The sequence below is a fragment of the Lissotriton vulgaris genome, chromosome 10 (assembly GCF_964263255.1).
Source record: "Lissotriton vulgaris chromosome 10, aLisVul1.2, whole genome shotgun sequence".
Taxonomy (NCBI): Eukaryota; Metazoa; Chordata; class Amphibia; order Caudata; family Salamandridae; genus Lissotriton; species Lissotriton vulgaris.
The window spans coordinates 947,210,867-947,235,023 of record NC_141698.1 but is presented as its reverse complement, the minus strand read 5'-3'; the positions used below and the strand labels follow the sequence as shown (position 1 = coordinate 947,235,023).

The window sequence follows — 24,157 nt, the reverse complement described above, 5'->3', positions numbered from 1 at the left end:
CTGCGCGACAATCATCACCTGTTGTGACCGGGGTGGGGACTTCTACTGTAAAAGTGTGTGGGAACGGGCTTGAAGCGGGGATTCCGAGGATGTCATTCCGTACATCAAAGTGTTGACAAATATGTGTTTCATGCAATAAAGCAATAAACCCGTGTATAAGAGGCCAGGCCTCAGAGATGCGGTTAGAGCACCTCGAGAAGATACCCTGTTGTCTGAGTTGACGTGTTCTGCTCCGTCGGAATAAAACTTCTGTTTCCTGCCTTCTAGTCTCCAGCGCCTGCCTCTTTGTTTGAAAGATTCAAGTGGTATGAGAGGCGGTTAGCACCGGGCAATACTTAAAAAGGTTCTCGATTAACATCGGCCCTACCTTTTTCCACAGACAGGAATCATCTGTATGCAAATCAGTCGCTCACTGTGCTTCCTTTGGATTCCCTGTTGCTGTGCCTGATGTGAGAGGACTTCGTGGGACAGTTTGGAGCTTTTTACGGCTCACCTTCACCGGGCGCTACTCACTGGGGAGAACAGTATTGAACTCTAAACACCGAGGGACTGCGAGGACAAGCAGGTTCTTACACACAGCTGCTGCCTCTTCCCTCGGTATTCCCGCCCCCCGCCCGCAAAGTATATAACCACCTCACTTATCCAGCGACGCGGGACGTGCACGGACGGGCGCCGGGCGAAGCCCGGGCCAAGGACGGGCCCTTTGTAGCCCGTTCGAGCCCGAGAAAGACCGGACCGGGCCACCTCTCTAAGCTCTTGCCCCCTTGCCCTGTTGCCCTCGGGCTCTCTGAACCTCACTTTTGCAACTTGGACTGGTCTCGAGTCAACTAGGATCGGACCAATATGGCAATGAGGGAGACGAGGAGTAAAGCGGCTACTCTGGTAACAGGTACTCTGGATAGTTTTCTTATCAAATCAGTCTTGATCCTGCTCCAATACATACATTCCGGCCCAAACGTTCAGGCCAGATGCTCTTTGAACAGGAACATAAGCAACTCAAGATCAGTTTTGACCTATTTGAGTCTCTTGAGTTGGATGTACCTTAAGTGCTATGGCACAAGTAGCACAGGACCCATGTCTGGGCATACCTGTGGCATATAGTGTGCCACAATGAGGTACGCAAAACCTGCCAGTCGTAGACTACATACAAGCGTTTCTCCTATCACCTTTTGTGTGTCTAATGAAATGCCCTAATCAGCCAATGGTATGCCCAGTCCTGTGCTCTCTGTGCCACTGCAACCAAGATGGACCCGAATGAAGATGACCCACTAGTCTGGTCTTGGGTTGCTTGTGTTCCAATTCAGAGAGCACCTGACTTGGCAACTTGGGTAACTCCCTTTGCTAGGCTAAACCCTCCTTATAAATATTAGTAAGTCACCCTTAAGTAGGCCTTAAATGCCCATAAGCATATTTAATAGAATGACATGGAAATGTTTACTGTTAAAGGTTCCCTTACAGTGACAATGCCTTAAATGCTATTTTCAGTGTAGCAGGGTTTGCTATCCAATAGGAACGCATTGTGAAACCTTATTAAAGTTAATAAAGTTATCTCCACCTAGGAGCAAGATAAATAGCTCATTCTTAGACTTTAAAAAAAATATTTATTACAAATCCCATTCGTTGGGTAAGTTGGATTTGTAACAAATGTTTTACAAATGATACTTTTGAGCTTCCAATTGTCCCCTAGGAGATAAATAGCTCCTTGAGGAGGTGTGAATTGGCTCCCAGAGCTGAAAACAAAAGGCTTTCGATGTGGGGAGAGATTGACCTTCCCTTGCTAGGATGGTCTGGGGACTGTGCTTAGTTTCTTGCAATGCCTACACTGTGACTGGCAAATGAAGCTCACTAAAGGGACTGCCATCCTTTTTTTCTTCCTAGCTAGCCAGGCTCCAATCCAGTTGGAGAGGAGCTGCCCCCAGAAACACGTTTGAGTGACCACAGAGGAGGGGTTTAATTGGAAAGGGGCATTATGGGAGTATTTGCAATAGGGCACACAAGCACTGCTACAATAATGCCCTAATCACTCGCTCTACGCTTCCGAGCTGAGTGGTCGCTCCCCTGCTGCTGAGGTATCGTTTGTGCAGCGCTTTTGCTCTCTTCTAGACTGCAATTAATTACTACAGCCTGCTGTGCGCTCTTACTGCCGTTGCGTGCTGGAACTGCCGCTCTGCCCATTTTGTTTGCTGCTTTGCCCATTTTGTTTGCTGAATTTGCCGATCTGCCCATTTGCAGTGTGATACTGCCAGCGTGACTCTGCTGTTTAATTTATTTACATCTCGCCGCTTTTGCTCATTTGCATTTCGTTGATCAGCGCGACCCTGTAGCAGTATTTGCGTTTCCCCCCCAAGCTCTCCTGCCGCCCTGACCCCTCCACCTCCATTTTGTTGTTGTTGTCGTTCCCCTTAGCCCGCCCCGCCTCCCAGCTGAAGCGCCCTCCCACAGGCAACAAACAGCGCTCACACACCTAGAAGCGCCGTGACTCGCTCTACGCTTCCGAGCTGAGTGGTCGCTCCCCTGCTGCTGAGGTATCGTTTGTGCAGCGCTTTTGCTCTATTCTAGACTGCAATTAATTACTACAGCCTGCTGTGCGCTCTTACTGCCGTTGCGTGCTGGAACTGCCGCTCTGCCCATTTTGTTTGCTGCTTTGCCCATTTTGTTTGCTGAATTTGCCGATCTGCCCATTTGCAGTGTGATACTGCCAGCGTGACTCTGCTGTTTAATTTATTTACATCTCGCCGCTTTTGCTCATTTGCATTTCGTTGATCAGCGCGACCCTGTAGCAGTATTTGCGTTTCCCCCCCAAGCTCTCCTGCCGCCCTGACCCCTCCACCTCCATTTTGTTGTTGTTGTCGTTCCCCTTAGCCCGCCCCGCCTCCCAGCTGAAGCGCCCTCCCACAGGCAACAAACAGCGCTCACACACCTAGAAGCGCCGTGACTCGCTCTACGCTTCCGAGCTGAGTGGTCGCTCCCCTGCTGCTGAGGTATCGTTTGTGCAGCGCTTTTGCTCTATTCTAGACTGCAATTAATTACTACAGCCTGCTGTGCGCTCTTACTGCCGTTGCGTGCTGGAACTGCCGCTCTGCCCATTTTGTTTGCTGCTTTGCCCATTTTGTTTGCTGAATTTGCCGATCTGCCCATTTGCAGTGTGATACTGCCAGCGTGACTCTGCTGTTTAATTTATTTACATCTCGCCGCTTTTGCTCATTTGCATTTCGTTGATCAGCGCGACCCTGTAGCAGTATTTGCGTTTCCCCCCCCAGCTCTCCTGCCGCCCTGACCCCTCCACCTCCATTTTGTTGTTGTTGTCGTTCCCCTTAGCCCGCCCCGCCTCCCAGCTGAAGCGCCCTCCCACAGGCAACAAACAGCGCTCACACACCTAGAAGCGCCGTGACTCGCTCTACGCTTCCGAGCTGAGTGGTCGCTCCCCTGCTGCTGAGGTATCGTTTGTGCAGCGCTTTTGCTCTATTCTAGACTGCAATTAATTACTACAGCCTGCTGTGCGCTCTTACTGCCGGTGCGTGCTGGAACTGCCGCTCTGCCCATTTTGTTTGCTGCTTTGCCCATTTTGTTTGCTGAATTTGCCGATCTGCCCATTTGCAGTGTGATACTGCCAGCGTGACTCTGCTGTTTAATTTATTTACATCTCGCCGCTTTTGCTCATTTGCATTTCGTTGATCAGCGCGACCCTGTAGCAGTATTTGCGTTTCCCCCCCAAGCTCTCCTGCCGCCCTGACCCCTCCACCTCCATTTTGTTGTTGTTGTCGTTCCCCTTAGCCCGCCCCGCCTCCCAGCTGAAGCGCCCTCCCACAGGCAACAAACAGCGCTCACACACCTAGAAGCGCCGTGACTCGCTCTACGCTTCCGAGCTGAGTGGTCGCTCCCCTGCTGCTGAGGTATCGTTTGTGCAGCGCTTTTGCTCTATTCTAGACTGCAATTAATTACTACAGCCTGCTGTGCGCTCTTACTGCCGTTGCGTGCTGGAACTGCCGCTCTGCCCATTTTGTTTGCTGCTTTGCCCATTTTGTTTGCTGAATTTGCCGATCTGCCCATTTGCAGTGTGATACTGCCAGCGTGACTCTGCTGTTTAATTTATTTACATCTCGCCGCTTTTGCTCATTTGCATTTCGTTAATCAGCGCGACCCTGTAGCAGTATTTGCGTTTCCCCCCCAAGCTCTCCTGCCGCCCTGACCCCTCCACCTCCATTTTGTTGTTGTTGTCGTTCCCCTTAGCCCGCCCCGCCTCCCAGCTGAAGCGCCCTCGCCCCTCCCCCTCCACCATCCATATATGACAGGAGTTCCCGCGCGCAGCGTTCACGCGCAGCGACCGCGCCCAATCCGCGCCAAAGGTAAGCCCGTCTACGCCCGTCCGCGCCTGGACCGCGCCCAGCGCCAGACCCCCTGCTCCTCGCGCTGCCCAGCCCCCCCGCGTTACCTATGATGCCGCCTCCCTCCTAGCCCTTAACCCCGGTCGCGCCCCCAACTGCGTCCAAGCCGCTCCTGGACACACCCATGGACCTTTCTCCTGCTACTCCTGCAAATTCAGCGGCACCGACAACATCTCCGCCACGACTACACCACAGATTCCCGACCCCAACGACCTACAATGCATCCTTCTCAACACCCGCTCGGTGCACAGACACGCCATTGACCTATGGAACCTTCTAGACACCCTCTCTCCAGACGTCGCCTTCCTAACGGAAACATGGATGAACGCTTCCTCCGCACCAGACATCACCATTGCCATCCCTGAAAACTATAAGATCACTCGCAAAGACCGTACCAGCCACACAGGAGGAGGAATCGCTATCGTCCATAAGAAATCAATCCGCATCTCTACCAGCTCTGACACCAACCTCGCCAACTCCGAACACCTTCACTTCCAGATCCACATCGACCCCAAAACCACTCTCAGAGGCACTCTCCTCTACAGACCACCAGGACCCCGCGCAAAATTCAGTGAAGACATCACGGACTTCATCTCTCCACACGCGCTCCCCTCCAAAGACTATATTCTTCTGGGAGACCTCAACTTTCACCTTGAAAAGATCAACGACCACAACACCGCCACCCTCGTGGACAACCTCGCCAACCTTGGACTTAAACAACTGGTCACTTCCCCCACCCACATCGCAGGTCACACACTCGACCCCATCTTCACTTCCAGCAATCATGTCTTCTTCAGCCACACTACGGACCTCCTATGGACCGACCACAGCTGCGTTCACTTCACCTACAACAAGCCGAAACCCATCAACCACCCCCAACCTACCCTGCAAAGAAACTGGAAGAAAATCACCACGGACCAAATCTCGGCATCGCTCCGTCGAAACTCCCCAGCCCTCTCTTCTAACGCCAACGAAGCCGCAGCCAACCTCACCCTATGGCTATCCAACACCGCTGACACCTTAGCACCACTGAAAAAACGTCAAAGCAAACCTGGCAGCAAGAAGGCCTCATGGTTCAACGATGATCTTAAGAAATCCAAGAAACTCTGCCGCTCCCTTGAAAAAGCCTGGAAAAAAGACCCATCCACCAGCACCAAGGACGCCTTCAAAAGCGCCACCCGCACTCACCACCAACTGATCCGAAAATCCAAGAAAACAGCATTCAAGGATCGACTTGACAACAACGCCCACAACAGCAAGGAACTTTTCAACATCGTCAAGGAATTTTCCAACCCCTCGGCCAACTCCAACGACATCACCCCCTCTCAAACCCTCTGCGACTCCCTAGCCTCCTTTTTCCACAACAAGATTGCAGACATCCACAACAGCTTCGACAACCAACCCGGAAACCAACCCACCCCACCATCTGTTGACCATCTTCCCCCCGTAAACACCCTTAACGCCTGGAACCCAATCTCCACTGAGGAAACCATCCGCCTGATGAATTCCATCCACTCTGGATCCCCCACAGACCCATGCCCTCACCACATCTTCAACAAAGCAGACTCCGTCATAGCACCGCACCTCCGAGACGTCATCAACTGCTCCTTGATATCCGCGACCTTCCCAGAAGACTGGAAACACGCTGAACTCAACGCCCTTCTGAAAAAACCAACAGCGGACCCCACCGAACTCAAAAATTACCGCCCCATCTCGCTTCTTCCATTCCCGGCCAAAGTCATCGAGAAAGCCGTCAACAACCAGCTCGCCACCTTCCTCGAAGCCAACAAATCACTCGACTCCTCACAATCTGGCTTCCGAGCAAAACACAGCACTGAGACCGCCCTCATCGCAGCAACAGACGACATTCGAACTCTACTGGACAATGGAGACACAGTCGCCCTCATCCTCCTCGACCTCTCTGCAGCCTTCGACACAGTCTGCCACAGCACCCTTCTACAACGCCTCAATAACATCGGAATCCAAGGAAAAGCACTTGAATGGATCACCTCGTTCCTCACCGGAAGAACCCAGAGAGTCCGCCTTCCTCCATTCAAGTCCGAGGCCTCTGAAGTCATCTGCGGCGTGCCTCAAGGATCATCACTCAGCCCCACCCTCTTCAACGTATACATGAGCCCCCTAGCGGACATCGCCCGCCAACACAACCTCAACATCATCTCCTACGCGGACGACACTCAACTGATCCTTTCTCTCACCAAGGACCCCAGCACCGCCAAAACTAACCTACACGAAGGAATGAAAGAAGTCGCCGAATGGATGAAACAAAGCCGCCTGAAACTGAACTCAGATAAAACAGAAGTCCTCATCTTAGGCACTTCCCCCTCTGCGTGGGATGACTCTTGGTGGCCGGAAGCCCTTGGAAAAGCACCCATCCCGACAGACCACGCACGGAACCTTGGCGTCATCCTGGACTCTTCACTCTCAATGAACAGGCAAGTCAACGCCGTATCCTCTTCCTGCTTCAACATTCTTCGCATGCTCAGAAAAACATTTCGCTGGATCCCCTCCGAAACAAGGAAAACAGTCACCCACGCTCTGGTCACGAGCCGACTGGACTACGGAAACACCCTCTACGCCGGTACCACTGCAAAACTCCAGAAGAAACTCCAACGAATCCAAAACGCCTCAGCCAGGCTCATATTAGACATCCCACGCAACGAACACATCTCCGGTCACCTTAAAGACCTCCACTGGCTACCCGTCAATAAGAGGATCACTTTCCGACTGCTTACCCACGCACACAAATCACTCTACGACATCGGACCAGATTGCCTCAACTCTCGACTGTCCTTCTACACCCCCTCCCACCAACTACGTTCTTCCAGCCAAGCCTTCGCCACTGTACCTCGCATCAACAAGACCACCATGGGAGGCAGATCCTTTTCATACCTGGCTGCTAAAACATGGAACTCACTCCCCGCTTACCTTCGCCTCACCCAGAACCACCTAGCGTTCAGAAAGCAGCTTAAAACGTGGATATTTGACAAATAATCCTCCCCCCCTTCCTAAGCGCCTTGAAACCCTCTGGGTATGTAGTGCGCTATACAAATTTTATTACTTGACTTGACTTGACTAATGGGTAGGGTTGCCCTTTCAAACATGTTCCCTATTGTTTAGTGAGTCACAAACATCCACAGGCCAGGGGCATCTGTTGCTAACACCTGGGGGAGAAGCAAAAGGATTAGAAGAAACACCGAGCAGCTAGCAATAAATTGTGCTTGCTTCTCAGTGACAAAGTTTCCTAAATTCGTGTTTTTTTGGGGTAGCTGGAGCTGGATGGCCCCTGGGCCGGCCTTGTGCATGCATTAGCTGGGCAAGGAGACCTTCGACCTGCAGGCATAAGCCAGGGCAGTGACACCACACTGGTGAGGGTGTTGTGTGTCACTGCCAGGAATAGATTTTTATTTTGGGTGCTATTTAAATGACCCAGAGCTAGTTTGAAAGATCTCAGCTAATGTAAATGACCGAGGGGGTCGGGGGGGGGGGGGGGGAGAATTTGGAACAATGTAGGAGTGGGTGGGACAGAGAAGTCGACCTCCTTCGCTTCCACCCCACAACTCCTAGTGATTATCTTCGGATGGCTGGGCTGGGGCTGGCGCCTGGGGAGGAGTCCAGGAGCTTTCTTCCAGTTTAAGATACTGGGTTGGTGTGGGAGCCCTAGCAGTCTCGTCATCAGGCCTCTGGGAGAATAAGTCAGGTGAGGTGTGGCCACCGCATGTCTTGTATATGTGTGGGATACAGTGAAGAGGAGCCGGTCTCCTCTGTGTAGTCTCTTGAGAAAAAGCACAGGGATTTGCAGTGCACACATCTTCACAGGCTTCCCGCCGTGCATGCTTCTAACACAGATTTTAAGTAAATAAGGCAACATTAATCCCCATCCTCTGCGCAGCTGAAACCTCCTCCAACTCACCTCATCCCCAATTGCAGTAAAACAACATACCAAAAATGACATTGCAAATCTTTTGCACGTTCGCTGTCCAGGTCCTTGGCACTCCAGAGGCATTGCACAAGAACGCTTTATCTTGAAAAAAGTAAAGCAATCTGGTGAACTAATTAAAAAGTATGAGGGCGCAATAAGTAGATAGCAGGGGAATTTCTCCTTGATCCCACTTGATTTGGCCACGCGCTTGTAATTCCTGCAAAGCCAGTGGGGCAACGAAAGTTGAGAGGGCCCCCTGCAAAGTGCATGGAGGAGCCCACATCCAGAGTCAGTCAAAAGCTCTCAGACCAGGGTAGTCAAGTCAAGTCAAGTCAGAGAATTTATATAGCGCACTACATACCCAGAGGGTCTCAAGGCGCTTAGAAAGGGGTGGGGAATTACTTGTCAAATATCCACGTTTTAAGTTGCTTTCTGAATGCTAGGTGGTTCTGGGTAAGGCGAAGGTAAGCGGGGAGTGAGTTCCATGTTTTAGCAGCCAGGTATGAGAAGGATCTGCCTCCCATGGTGGTCTTGTTGATGCGAGGTACAGTGGCGAGGGCTTGGTTGGAAGAACGTAGTTGGCGGGAGGGGGTGTAGAAGGACAGTCGAGAGTTGAGGCATTCTGGTCCGATGTCGTAGAGTGATTTGTGTGCGTGGGTTAGCAGTCGGAAAGTGATCCTCTTCTTGACGGGTAGCCAGTGGAGGTCTTTAAGGTGACCAGAGATGTGTTCGTTGCGTGGAATGTCTAGTATGATCCTGGCTGAGGCGTTTTGGATTCGTTGGAGTTTCTTCTGGAGTTTAGCGGTAGTGCCTGCGTAGAGGGTGTTTCCGTAGTCCAGTCGGCTCGTGACCAGAGCATGGGTGACTGTTCTCCTTGTTTCGGTGGGGATCCAGCGAAATGTTTTTCTGAGCATGCGAAGAATGTTGAAGCAAGAAGAGGATACGGCGCTGACTTGTCTGTTCATTGAGAGGGAAGAATCCAGGATGACGCCTAGGTTCCGAGCGTGGTCTGTCGGGATGGGTGCTTTTCCAAGGGCTTCCGGCCACCAGGAGTCGTCCCATGCAGAGGGGGATGTACCTAAGATGAGGACTTCTGTTTTGTCTGAGTTCAGTTTCAGACGGCTTTGTTTCATCCATTCGGCAACTTCTTTCATTCCTTCGTGTAGGTTAGTTTTGGCGGTGCTGGGGTCATTGGTGAGAGAAAGGATTAGTTGAGTGTCATCCGCGTAAGAGATGATGTTGAGGTTGTGTTGGCGGGCGATGGTCGCGAGGGGGCTCATGTATACGTTGAAGAGGGTGGGGCTGAGTGAGGATCCTTGTGGTACGCCACAGATGACTTCAGTGGCCTCGGACTTGAATGGTGGGAGGCGGACTCTCTGGGTTCTTCCGGTGAGGAACGAGGTGATCCATTCAAGTGCTTTTCCTTGGATTCCGATGTTATTGAGGCGTTGTAGAAGGGTGCTGTGGCAGACTGTGTCGAATGCTGCAGAGAGGTCGAGGAGGATGAGGGCGACTGTGTCTCCATTGTCCAGTAGAGTTCGAATGTCGTCTGTTGCTGCGATGAGGGCGGTCTCAGTGCTGTGTTTTGCTCGGAAGCCAGATTGTGAGGAGTCGAGGGATTTGTTGGCTTCGAGGAAGGCGGCGAGCTGGTTGTTGACAGCTTTCTCGATGACTTTGGCCGGGAATGGAAGGAGCGAGATGGGGCGGTAATTTTTGAGTTCGGTGGGGTCCGCTGTGATTTTTTTCAGAAGGGCGGTGAGTTCAGCGTGTTTCCAGTCTTCCGGGAAGGTGGCGGAGTTGAAGGAGCAGTTGATGACGTCTCGGAGGTGCGGTGCTATGACGGAGTCAGCTTTGTTGAAGATGTGGTGAGGACATGGGTCTGTGGGGGATCCTGAGTGGATGGAATTCATCAGGCGGATTGTGTCCTCAGTGGAGATTGGGTTCCAGTCGTTAAGGGTGTTCACGGGGGGAGAATGTTCAGCAAATGGTAGGGTGGGGTGGTTTCCGGGTTGGTTGTCGAAGCTGTTGTGGATGTCTGCAATCTTGTTGTGGAAGAATGAGGCTAGGGAGTCGCAGAGGGCTTGAGAGGGAGTGATGTCGTTGGAGTTTGCCGAGGGATTGGAAAATTCCTTGACGATGTTGAAAAGTTCCTTGCTGTTGTGGGCGTTGTTGTCAAGTCGATCCTTGAATGCTGTTTTCTTGGCCTTACGGATTAGTTGGTGGTGAGTGCGGGTGGCGTTTTTGAAGGCGTCCTTGGTGCTGGCGGTTGGGTCTTTTTTCCAGGCCTTTTCGAGGGAGCGGCAGAGTTTCTTGGACTTCTTAAGATCATCGTTGAACCATGAGGCCTTTTTGCTGCCAGGTTTGCTTTGACGTTTTTTCAGTGGTGCTAAGGTGTCGGCGGTGTTGGATAACCATAGGGTGAGGTTGGCGGCGGCTTCGTTTGCGTTGGAAGAGTGGGCTGGGGTGTTTAGAAGGAGCGATGCAGAGATCTGGTCCGTGGTGATTTTGTTCCAGTTTCTTTGCAGAGTTGTTTGGAGGTGGTTGGTGGGTTTTGGTTTGTTGTAGGTGAAGTGAACGCAGCTGTGGTCAGTCCAGAGGAGATCCGTAGTGTGGCTGAAGGAGACATGATTGCTGGAGGTGAAGATGGGGTCGAGTGTGTGACCTGCGATGTGGGTGGGGGAAGTGACTAGTTGTTTAAGTCTGATGTTGGCGAGATTGAGCTCGTCCCCCACCTCTGCAAGGAGGGGGTTGCGGTTGTGTATGTTACGGCACTGTGCAACCCCCCATATGCTGATACATGAGCAGCGCGCTCTGAAATGTGCTCGAGGGTGTTCATTAAAGAGACCGGACCCACATAAAATCGACAAAGGTGCATCGCTGAAGTCCTAACGCTATATTTTGTGGTTAAAATTCACACTATGTGACAGAAGAAGTATTTGAGTGCCTGGTATGTACATCCCACATACCAATGCGGAAGATCGAATGCTTTGCTGCATTTCATCGAAATGGGAAGATAAGCCTTGGCATCCATTGCTTTCCAGGAAGATTTACGGTTGTGATTTGACATTTGAATCACAGAAAAAGAAACTGAGAAACCACATGTTTTTTAGAGCCTACTTCTCGACACTAAAATTAAAGAAGGTTTCAAAGCCAAAAAATGTGTCCCTCTGGTTACAAAAATGTTGCACTATTTTACATACCGTGGCTCAACCTTAACGACCTTTCCTCTGCAAGGCATGTGGCGAGGTCAGACTGAGCAGTCCATATAAAAGGTCCAGGAATATATATCTTTGGAAGGAATTTATTTGTGGGCACCGTATTATTTTCCTGAATTCTATATTGTTCGTCTCGGTCAATTTTATCAGTCAACTTGCCCAAAAATATCATTAAGAACCAAAATAGAATAAATACATCATACAGTTCCTTAATGTATTAAGGGCTTGGCCAAGAGAAGGAGCAGTATGAGTGTCTGAAGGTTTATGAGGAGGAAGCAGAAGGAAAGGATGCGTGCTGGACGAGGAGGTGGGGCGTGATGGGCAAAGGTGTGCAGGAAGAGACAGAGTGAAGATGAGTCTCGAGCCAGAGGGCCACAGTTTGGGTTTAGCTCATTGCTTGAGCCTGTGCAGGCTGCTCAGGTCAGTGGCCAGCTCCTGGCATCTTGGCAACTCCCAAGAGCTTTGTTTGATGAAAGGTTTCCATCATTGTGGGGGGACTGAGAGAGCGGTCCTGTGTTTGCAACACCGACGGCCCCCAGGATCCACAGCTCTTCTGTCCGTAACTGGACATCTTCAGGATGTGTTTTCTTGGCCCCACAAGCAACACTCCTGATAAGGCGCTAAGAGGTGCGCTGACAGCGCTATGATACAGGCAGACTGTCTTAGCCACTTAATTCGCCAGCTTCTTATACTCCACTCACATAATTGTGTGTGCATAACAGTAGCATAGTAAACGAGCGCAGGACTGTCAGGCAGGCACGTGGTTGCTCCGGGATCTTAACAAAAGGAATAGTTGGAGCAAAGCTCAGCAGCGGGTGCACAGGACTAAGCCCCCAACCCCAGAAGGGGCCACCTCTCTCCCTCACCTACAGTTTACTTACTGCATGGTGCAGGTACTATCGAAACCCAGCAAAATTTGCCTTCACTCGGTCCAAAATGACAGGGTTTGTTGTGGGACTCCAAAGACAAGGTTTGGGGCCTGGAGAGTGAATGCAGTTCACACAGATGGAACATGTGTCAGCTAAGCAGGAGTGGCACAGAAGAGGCTCACTGCCAAGAACCGCCTGACATTGTATGTTTGCTGGAGGGAGGGGAGGGTGGGAGCTGGCAGTAACCCACCTACTGAATCGGAAATCAAACAAGCATTTGCAATGCAATAGGTCTCGCATTTACGCAAGTTTGAGCTATTGGCATTGTAAATGACAACGCATATTATTTATGTTTTAGTTTTTAAAACATAAATCAAAGACATTGTCATTTACAATTCTAATGGCTAAAACTCTCGCAAATGCGAGACCTATTGCATTCCAAATGCGTGTTAAGTGTCTAAAGCTGTACAAATTGCTATTCACAAATTAAAAAGTAAACCGGGAGAGAAGGACTGGAGGGGAGGGGTGATTGATTGGGTGAAAACAAGTGCTTGTGTTTTTAGCTGATCCTCGTTAGTTTGCAAGCAATTAACGAGGATCAGCTGAAAACAGAAGCGCTATTTAAACAAAGACACAACTTTTTTCCCCATGTAGAGTTATTATATTGGGGGCTGCTTACCTTACCCGCGTCCTGGGGAAGTTCACAGATCCTTCCTTTTGCTCCACCTCCTCGTCCATGGCCAAGCTGCGAGCCTCAAAGTGACGAAGGCGGATGTTGAGCAGGAGCACTGGCTGCAACCGGAGTTGAGGTAGCGTCTTTGTGTGCTGCAGCCTGCAGAGTGCAGAGGCAGAGGTTGTGAGGGCTGCGCAATTATTGAAAAAGACCCCCCAAAAAATGCAAACACTATAAAGATGACACTGCGTCCAGTGAAGAAAAAAAATAAAGTGTCACGTCATAGTTCGGCCGAAAGTCTTATCAAACACTTTAAATTCCTCACATGTGTCCCTACACTAGTCCCTTTTCGTCAGAGGGACTCCCAGCATTCAGTTTGGATTATTCATCCCACACAATACTAAACCCGTGAAGTGGGCCACCGGTCCACTATGGAGTTCAGGCACGGTCTTGAGAGACACGCACTGATTATTACTTGGACTTGCATTGGACAGTAGCCCTTTAACGTCTTGCACTGCAGATCATGAAGACCAATGCACCCATCATTTAAATCCACCTTTAACTTCAGTATCATACAGTAAGTGGGACGTCTTAACCTTTCGCATATTCTGCAGACCAATTCAATCTTCTCGTTTTCACTCTGGCCTGAATTCCTTCTCTACTAAGGCTTTATTAGTCCATTTTTAAACTCATTTTGCACTTGTCAATCTTTCCTTTACAGTCCTTTCTATTTTTGCACTTAATCAGCTACCTTTCTTGACAGTGGCAATGCTATAAATGGCCTCTACACCCACTAAAACAATGTCTTGAAAGCTCACGCCCTGCTGCGGCAGGTGAAGTGCACAGAATAGACACCAGCCTGTGAAATCACCTAGGAAACAAACATAGGTTTATGTATAATTTAACTTGTCGGGTTTACTGTTCATACTGTCACTATATGTCTCATGCAAGCGGGAGCTGTCACCCAGCTGCAATATTTTGTGGTCAATTTGCTCCTCACACAAATTAAAAATTTGCAAACATACGTGACAAGAATGTTCAATTCTATTAAGGAGAAGGAGGCGAGGATTATGCTATTCTCATTTCTTTATTAGACATGCCCAGCAGCCAATAACAAGTAAAAGACCACAATACCCATGAACACTTGGGAACAACCGTAGAGTCTGTCGTATAAAAGGCCATGTAGAACATTACACTTCCTCTTTCTTTGGTGAGAAAAATGTGTTCAAGTAACCAGAAAACAACATGGAAAGTCAATCACGGAAAAACACCATCTCCAATCCAGGACTGCCAAGGAAAGTCCACAATGCCAATGCCAGAGGAAGACAGGAACTACAATCCTCAGAAGAGCAGGCAGGAGAATCCAGATCGCAACGAAGAGTCGTCACTTGGGGTCAGATCCTGAAAAGAGACACAGAGCCATAATACACATTCCATGTAACATGAGCATAAAAGAAGGGTGGGTAGAAAGACAAAGCAAATGCATCATTTCAACAGTAAGAAACTTTTGAAAATGTGTACAGTAACAATAATGTATACAACAACGGGTGGGATAATCCTCGCCTCCTTGTCCTTAATAGAATTGAAAATTCTTGTCACGTATGTTTGCGGATTTTGAATTCTATTTCAGGACAGGAGGCTCCGATTATGCTTGTTTAAAGCTGATCCACCACAACAGAAGCAACATTATCAATAGGCTTAAAATAAAAGGTTTTAAAAACAGAATCAGAGGACCAATCAGCAGCCTTCATAATATCACACAAAGTGACACCCATCGAGAAAGCTTTAGAAGCCATAGCCCCTCGAGCAGAATGTGCCCCAAACACTGACACATCAATTCCAGCATCCGCCATGAGCCAACGTACCCACCGAGCCAAAGTAGCCGGGGTAATGGGGCGAAAAGGCTTCTGCAAAGCAATCAACAACTGACCTTGCATATCAGAACGAAAAGAAGAAGTACTTACTTCGTAATCCTTCAGACATCGGACGACACAAAGGTTGGGACAAGCGGGGGTAGACGAATAAGAAATGAACACAGTATTGGTCTTGGTACGCCTATAGAGGCGAAACATGACTCCCTCAGGAGTAAAACTGCGCCCGGCCAGATCTAAAGCACGGACATCAGACACCCGCTTGCAGGAAACCAGACACAACAACATAGTCAGTTTGGCTGACAGCTGTTTACGGGATAGCAAAGAATTAACCGGCCAGGCTTCCAGAAAACTCAACACAACCGACACGTCCCATAAAGAAACGTACTTAGGACACGGAGGATTCGCAAGGCGGATACCCTTGAGCAATTTAGCAACTAAAGGATGTTCACCGGCCGGTTTACCATCCACATGGAGGTGGCACGCAGAGATAGCAGAACGGAAATTGTTCACCATGCGATATGCCAAACCAGACGAAGCAAGCGAGGCCAAAAAGTTAACCATAACAGAAACATCTGCCGATGTTGGATCAACTTTCCGTTGAACACACCAGTCACACCAACGCTGCCAAGAGCCTCTGTAGCGTTTGTGGGTACCAGGAGACCAGGCATCACTGATGAATCTGGAAGTGTCTGCAGAAAGGCCCGGGACCGACCAGCGTTCTCCGAAATCCACCATGCCATTAGAAGAAGAGAGCCTGACAGAATCAGGAGATGCAGATTCTGAAGAGGATCTAGCAGGAGATTCCACTTCTGAGGAAGAAGGAACGCCATCGCACAAGCCATCTCCAGGAGAACCGGGAACCACGCTTGAGCTCTCCACAAGGGAGCAATCAAGATCAGCTCCGCTTGGTAGCGCTTCGTGTAAGCCAGAACCCTGGGGATCATCATGAACGGGGGAAAGGCATAACACAGAGACGCAGGCCATGGCTGGAGAAAGGCATCCGTGGCTAGGGCATCTGGATCCGGCCTGCAACTGAAGAACAGCGGGAGCTGGGTGTTGAGGCGGGAAGCAAACAGATCTATCTGGCATTGTCCCCAAGACCGAAGAATGCAACGGAACACTCGGGGATGGAGTCTCCAATCGCTGAAGTTCCTCAGATGTCTCGAGTTCCAATCCACAACGAGATTGTTGCGGCCGGGCAGATACTCTGCAATAACAGTGATCTTCTGTTGCAGACAAAAGTGTCAAAAATCCTTGGCAATCTCCGCCAGTAACCTCGACCGAGTTCCCCCCAGTTTGTTGATATAACGGACTGCTGATATGTTGTCCATGCGGAGGAGTATACAGCAGTTGGACCGAAGGGGAGACAGGCAACGAATCGCAAAGGAGCCCGCCAGGAGCTCCAGACAATTGATGTGGAGGGATAGTTCCTGGGGAGACCACCGGCCCCCCCATCGAGATTGAACCGCACCGGGCCCCCCAGCCCCAACGGCTGGCATCCGATTCGATCACTACCACCGGCGAGGATCCGAACAGGGCTCGACCATTCCAAGCTTCCGTATGATCCAGCCACCATTGCATCTCCGACCTCGCCTCCTCCGAGAGAGGAATTTGATCCGAATATCGGAGGCCGTTTTGGAGATGGCGAATTTTGAGGCGCTGCAAAGCCCTGTAATGCAGAGGGGCCCGGAAGATTGCCTGAAGAGAAGAAGCCAAAAGACCGACAACTCGTGCTAACGGTCTCGCAATAACTGAAGTCAATTCTCTCTTTATATACCGAATCTTCTGATTGGGTAATAGAAGTTGAAATGTAAGAGAGTTGACCCGGAAACCCAAAAAGTCTATCACCTGAGTCGGGTTCAACACAGATTTCTGAACGTTCACCAGAAAGCCCAGGGACTGTAAGAGGTCTATGGACCACTCCAGATGAGACATCAGTCTGAGCGGACAATCCGCCAGAAGGAGGATGTCGTCCAGGTAAATGATCAAACGAACCCCCCGACTGTGAAGAGACTCCACGACCGGCCTCAACAGCTCCGTGAAGCACCAAGGTGCCGACGAGAGGCCGAACGGGAGAACCTGATACTCGTACCAAGTCCCCTGCCAGTGGAACTGGAGGAAGCGGCGATGCGGACGGTAGATGGGAATGGACAAGTAAGCGTCCTTGAGATCGAGACAAACCATTAAGTACTTCTCCTGCAAAAGATCCCGCAACAGATGGATCCCCTCCATCTTGAAGTGCCTGTAGACTACTCCTCTGTTAAACTCCTTGAGAATGAGCACTAATCTGGAGCCCCCTCCCTTTTTCTCCACAAGGAAAATCGTGCTGACGAACCCTTTTAGATGACGCACAGTCTGAACAATCGCCCTCTTCAAGAGAAGTGACTTTAGCTCCTCGGAAATGAACTTTTGATCCCTTTGGGAGAAACAAAGAGGAGAGGGAGGGTGGGACTGATGCTGGGTCTGGTAAAACTCTATCTTGTACCCTTGGACCGTCTCCAGCACCCAAGCATCGGTGGAGATCAACCGCCAATTGTCTTGGAAAAAACGTATCCTGCCCCCCAGAACCACACTGCAAGCAGGAATCAGGCTCACCTGAAGTTGCGGAATCCTGATATCCGCCGGAGTTTCCACCGGAACGTCCTTTCTTGTACTGTCCTCGGTCTTTCCTTGAGGGGTAGAAATTGGACTTGTGGGAGTAGCCGGAATCTAGATTACCTCCTCTGTGGGACTGAAACCCTCTCTGGTTGGGTTGTTGGGAACCACGGCCGAACGAGCGTCCCCTATTTCGTCCGGCCTTGCTGAAAACCAGACGGAAAGCCCGCAGAAGCGAGGCCTGAGCTCTGTCCAGACCACTGAAGGTGCTGACAAATTGTGTTAGTTCTTTCAAAAACGGCTGACCAAAAAGCAAGCCCTGAGCAGCCGGACCAGATTCCGAAGTGGAAAGCTCCGCCAGTTTAGGAACGAGCTTAAGGAGTATGGAACGACGTCTCTCACTGGAAAGAGCGCAGTTGGCGTTGCCAAGTTGGCAAATCGTCCTCTGAGCCCACTCTATAAGCTCATCTGGATCAACCATCGCAGATGACTCTTTGGCAACAAAGACAAGATCCAAAATCTTCGTAAGCGGGCCCAGCAGCTCAAGGACCTTGCCCTGGCACGAACGCTAGGAATGGTCCAGACCCGTTTTTGGATCCTTAGCAAACTTACGAAGGTAAGTCACCATGGTGGGATCCACCTCTGGTGTGTCTGCCAGGTTGTCCGCCAGATCCATTCTGCGTTGTTGTACATACTCTGCCACCGCCGGGGAGGGGAGCCAAGCGGTGGAATTGGGGTGGATAATGTCTGAGGGTTCAAAGGTGACGACAGAAGGATGAGAGGGGGCATCCACAAAATGCTCTTTGCATTTCTTCTTCTTCGGAGGTGGCGGTACATGGTCAGAGGACAACGAGGAAAGCTGATCATCACTGTCAGCCGCAGCTGCCGCAGACTTGGACTTGGCAGTGGACAGAGACTTCGCCAACCTTTGAAAGTCAGAGGCATGAGGATTACTTGGGGAAGAAGTGGACTTACGTGAAGCAGGAACCCAACCCTGCTGTTGAGCATACTGAGCGAAATGCCTCTTCAGAGGAGTAATAGCGCGAACCAGCGCTTTATTCATTGAATGTTGTACATCCCTATCAAGGGCTTCCACCAAATCCTGTTCAAGAGACTCAGAGGCCTCCTCGTCATACTCACAGTCATCTTCGTTATAATAATCACTCATGGTACACCAAGGTGTAAAATACGCCCACAAGATGTCAGAAATTTAGACTCGCCAAAGGCAAATTCAGGGGGAGTGTCAAAAAACCCACAGCAAGCCAGGAAAAGCAGAAAAAACTGCCTCAAAAATAAGTAGAAGGTGGAGGGAGGGGTTGCTGTGTAGAAAAAATGCACTCTAGGCAGAGCCTATGCCAAATTATACAGCCGGTAGATTTTTCCAACCACCGGCGTCAGAAGGGGTTAATATTTGAGGCTGTGGGTGGTCTGAGTTGCAAGGGACGTCCTTCACCCAAGCTCCGATAACCTGAAGTGACACAGAGCGCCGGAAATTGCCACCGCGCATGCGCGGACACCGGCTGCCTCAAAAGAAACAAGGGGAGCTCGCACTGCAAGCGCGAGTCCACAACAACCCCAAACTTCCACTCCACAATACAAAGGACACGGGCACAAAGCGCCTGGACACAAAGGGAGGTGACACACGCTCCCAGCCGCGGAACTCCGCAACACGATGAAATGAGGATAGCGGCACAAAGGCACAGAAACGCGGCACAAAGCGCGAGCAAAGCGCTGATCAAAAATACCAATGAAGACACAGCAAAAACGCATAAGGTAAGAGAAATGCCCTTAACTGGCTGCGGAGCAGCAAAGAAAGAGGAAGTGTGACGTTCTACATGGCCTTTTATACGACAGACTCTATGGTTGTTCCCAAGTGTTCATGGGTATTGTGGTTTTTTACTTGTTATTGGCTGCTGGGCATTTCTAATAAAGAAATGAGAATAGCATAATTGGAGCCTCCTGTCCTGAAATAGAATTCCAATGGTTCACGCGAAAGTTTACGTTCAAACTCATCTTTATTGTCAGAAGAAGGGTAGTTTTAAATTTACCCTGGAAATGTAAAGTAAACATGTTTATAATTTCAGCTGAGGTACAGTTAAATAAAAAAAATACATCCCTGGGTGGGCTTGAACCACCAACCTTTCAGTTAGTAGCCGAACGCGCAAACCGATTGCGCCACAGAGACTGTGTGTTACCGTGCATTGCTGTCATGAGAGAACTGTGCGTGGTATAGTGTCACATTGTGTGCATGTGAGACTCGGAGACCCACATCTCAAATAGGAACTGGACAACTTGAATAGCCCTGACAGCATAGACGTGAGTAAAATCCCAGAAATATTTATTTGTTTATTCTGAAAGTCTGCCCTGGATCTCGCCCTCTGGAGTGCATCAAAAAAGCTTCCCACAGTGGGGGGCTGGGAAGGGCCGGAACCTCTCCTGCTTTGGCTAGAAGTATGCCCGCCCGAGGTGCTCTGCCCTGGCCCTGGCTTCACCCGTGGGCAGAGGGGTGGATGGAACCCCACAGATGGGCGCGAGAAGAAAGAAACCATCTTTCACCGATGTTGACATCCTGGGGTGGGCGCTCCTTCCTGGGACAAGCTTGGACATGCAACCCCATCACCTCGGGTCCAAAGCAGCTCAGGCTGGAAGAAGCTTTCATGGTGACTTTTCAAGAATGACCCTGGATGTGAACCGAGGCGAGCTGGGGCCTGTTTTGTCGCCCTCACCGTCAGAACAGAAGTACTTCAACAAAAGCTCCAGAATATGCAGAAACTCGGCTGTTCAAAAACACAGCAGAATGGCTACAGTTTCAGACTTTGAAGCTGCGAAACCTGGTTCGAGTCTCGGCACCGCCGTTCAAGCATCCTGTGATTCTGAACGAATCACTTCTCTCCCCGTGCCTAAAAATTAATGTGCCCATCTTTAATGCAACTTGGGCTCGGGTAATGCGCACTCATGCCTTCCGCTCGAGCTAACGCTATAACAAGCAGCTCGAGTTAACGCTATAACAAGAAGCATACGTTGCCCGGCTCCTTGCGCATGCGCCTTGAGGCGCTGCCATGTTTACATCAGACAAAAATGCAGAGACAAAAAATGAGGGCGATCTGGCGAGCAAAACAGTAATTGGGCACTGCTGCTTCCGGACTACACGGAAGTCAGTTACAGATCGAGAGCCAATAAAAAGCCAGCTAACAGGAGCTGTGCTAACATTCAACAAATGGCAAGCAGCAGGAGAAAGAACCCCGGGCAATAGGCGGATTTTCTCCCACCATACAGATTAATTAATGCTTCGAGAGGTAGCGCATGCGCTGCCTTTTACAAGACCTAAAAATGCCATGCATGGGCCAGGGCAGTAGCAGGACTATACAGTGTCGCATTGGCCTATATGACTATAGGCTAATCAAGGAGTGCCAGAAAAACTGCTATTTCAGGACAGTGTATGGGACATCTTTTCGTCTCTTTTAGAATCTGGTAGGCTTGTTTTTACCATTGATTTCTTTGATATCATAAACATTGCCTACAACAACCATCAATGCATGCAGCTCACCACACCTTCCAAAACTCCTACACTGTGTGACTTTACAAGTTCAAAACTGCCCCAATTTGAAAAAGAGGCCGACTGTCTAAGCTATCTATTTCGGTGATGGGGTACACCTTTATTTTGTTCCTCAGGCACATTTTCTGTCTCAGTCAGACCCTTGAACCCTCCAAAGATCCAGGCCACAGACATCCCTTCTTGTCTGGAGATAGAAGAATCCACCTGTAAAGTCTTGTGTGGGGGCCATTTCCCACCTGCGTTGCCTTTTCAAAAGACCTGAAGGTCTTTGTCCTGTAATGTATGCATATGCCACTACTTTCTTGAGAGGCAAGTCAGGTTCGCCAGCCAGGGCAACAGAAGAGCACCGTGAGGTATGAAAGAAAAGAAGGGGGGGGGGGGGGTGACGGCATAGGGAATATTACAAAGAAGGATAGAGACATAGAGATGAAGAAAGCTATCGACAGAAAGACGAGAAACAGGGAACGATTCTCAGGCATAAGAAACAACACGCTTTTGCAATGCGATAGGTCTGGCACTGTGAGATTTAGAGCTATTGGCGTTCTGAATGACAATGTCTTATACCTATGTGTTTTGGTTGGAGTGTAGTGGATGTATGAATAGAGACGCAGCGGCAGCACTGTTTAGAGGACTAACAATGGGGAATTACCATATGGAAAACAGAACTGCAAAAAGATAAGGAGCATAGAATGAAATTAAATTCGGCAGGAAAGGAGAAAGGCAGGTTCAAACCAGGAAATGAAATAAATGAAGATTGGGAAAGGAAATAAGTAGGGGCAGTTTGTGGGGAGAGAACGGTATAAGATGACAGCTGTGCAAGGAACTGGGAGCAGAAAAGAGAAAGGAATGAAAAAGCAGAAAAAGAATATGGGCTAGTGATGTCAAAACAAACAAAAAGAAATACAGTAGGTGCAGGAAAGAGAAAGCTGCGTGAGGGGGTATGAGCTAGTAAGAGCGATGGGGGTATACAAGAAGGAAACAAGCATTGGAAATGCAATAGGTCTCGCACCATTAGAGTTAGTGCTTTTAGAATTGTTTATGGGTTTTTTTTGTAAATGTTTAGCATTTTTGTTTCCTGTAGCCAATGCTAAAGAATTACAAATAAAAAAAGCCATAAACATTTCTTAAAGCTCTAACTGAAATGGTCTGAGACCTATTGCACTGTGTGAGGGTGAGGGGTTGAGGGTGAGTGAGGGTGAGGGTGGGTGAGGGTGAGTGAGGGTGAGGGGTTGAGGGTGAGTGAGGGTGAGGGGTTGAGGGTGAGTGAGAGTGAGGGTGAGTGAGGGTGAGGGTGAGTGAGGGTGAGGGTGAGGGGTTGAGGGTGAGGTGTTGAGGGTGAGTGAGGGTGAGGGTGAGTGAGGTGTTGAGGGTGAGTGAGGGTGAGGGTGAGTTAGGGTGAGGGGTTGAGGGTGAGTGAGAGTAGTTGAGGCTGAGTGAGGCTGAGTGAGAGTGAGGGTGAGTGAGGGGTTGAGGGTGAAGGTTTGAGGGTGAGGGTGAGGGGTTGAGGGTGAGTGAGGGTGAGGGGTTGAGGGAGGGTGAGTGTGGGTGAGGGTGAGTGAGGGTGAATGAGGGAGGTTAGAGGCCCATAGGTCTTTTGCAGCAGCCCGACTCTGATTTTAAAGGTAAAATCTTGGACATTGCAGATTTAAACATGACCTGAAGGAGAACGCCACTGAGCAGCCCTGCACCTGCATATTTAATGTGTCTGTGTCTTAAATTAGGAACGTTTTCATTTCATCTGCAATACATTGTGCGCTCCGCGCTGTGTGAATAAGTTACTTTTATTATAAAAAGGGACAGGGTTTTTACTGAGAGCACAAAAAGAGGTGCGCCCTCACCAGTAAAACTGTGACCCACTGACTTGTGTGTGAAGATAAACTTTACTAGTTAGTACACTGATGCCTAATTATGATAACTTCATGAAACTAAAATAGAACATGCCCTGTGTGCAGATTTACTATGAATTCAACAATATTGGTCCGAGTGCATCTAAACCAGACTCCCTGACTTCCAAAGGATGATGAGACAGAGCAGCCCTGCCTGCAGATTTAAACATGTTTTATAAAATTGGACAGGTGGCCTCTGAGAAATGACGGTACCCCCTTGTTCCCCAGTTTCCTCACTCCCACCCATCCCCAGTCCCGAGATGAGAGCGAGGCTGCCTGGTAAAAATGTCACGCACTGACCCATGAACATAAGCTTTCTACAGTGATGCCCTAAGATAACACTGAGCCACAGCAGCCCTGCACCAACAGGTTAACTGATAGTGCTGCTATATTAATAATTGCATATCACTTGTGGTATACTGTATGCAGCTAGAACCTTTAATTTTGAAATTAGATCTTACATTTGGCAGATGTTAAGTTGACCTTAATAATAACGAGCTAGAGCAGCCCTGCTCCCCTGCTCCTGCAGATTTACTTTATTTGAGTTTTTAATAATAAAAAAGCAAATTTTATTTGCAATGCGTGGTGCGCTCCGTGCTGTGTGAAGTAAGTGAGTTTGATTATGAGAACCGACAGGGTTTTTTTAAGGAATAACACTACCCCCTTCCTCGCACTGGGCCCAAGTGTTGAGAGCAGAGGAAGAGCTGTGTCTTAGAGAGAGCTGTGCCCTCTCCGGTAAAACTGTGACGCACTGACTTGTGTGTGAAAATAAGCAATGGGGAGACAGTTAAAAAGGAAAATAACCATAGTAAACAGAAGAAGGTGCAGCAAAGTATCCCTAAAGCGGTAAGAGGACGCACACACAGCGTCCACTAATAAATCTGTTACCACGGAGTAACAATAAAGAGCCAGTTAGGGAAAAAGCTAACATGCCGGCAACTAGAAAGCACAAGTACTGGGTCCGTAAATTAATAAGCGCAGTAAATAAGAGCCGCTCCAGCAAAAAAAATAACGCTTGCTGTGCAGTGAAATTATGTGCTCGTTAAAAACACGCAAAAACATGCGCTGCTATCGTAAATGAAAGAAAGCCGAGCGCTTACGAAAACGGAATAGAATATGTTTACGAACAACAGGAGAAATGCTTTGCCATCAGAGATGAAAAAA

The 24,157-nt window shown here is 49.4% G+C and overlaps 1 non-coding gene across 1 annotated transcript; it reads right to left on the bottom strand.

Annotated features, from left to right (window-relative positions):
* Positions 1–19,662: 19,662 nt before the first annotated feature.
* TRNAS-ACU (transfer RNA serine (anticodon ACU)) lies at positions 19,663–19,736 on the bottom strand. The gene has a single exon. It is a non-coding gene; the product is annotated as a tRNA-Ser (tRNA).
* Between the last annotated feature and the right edge of the window lie 4,421 nt (positions 19,737–24,157).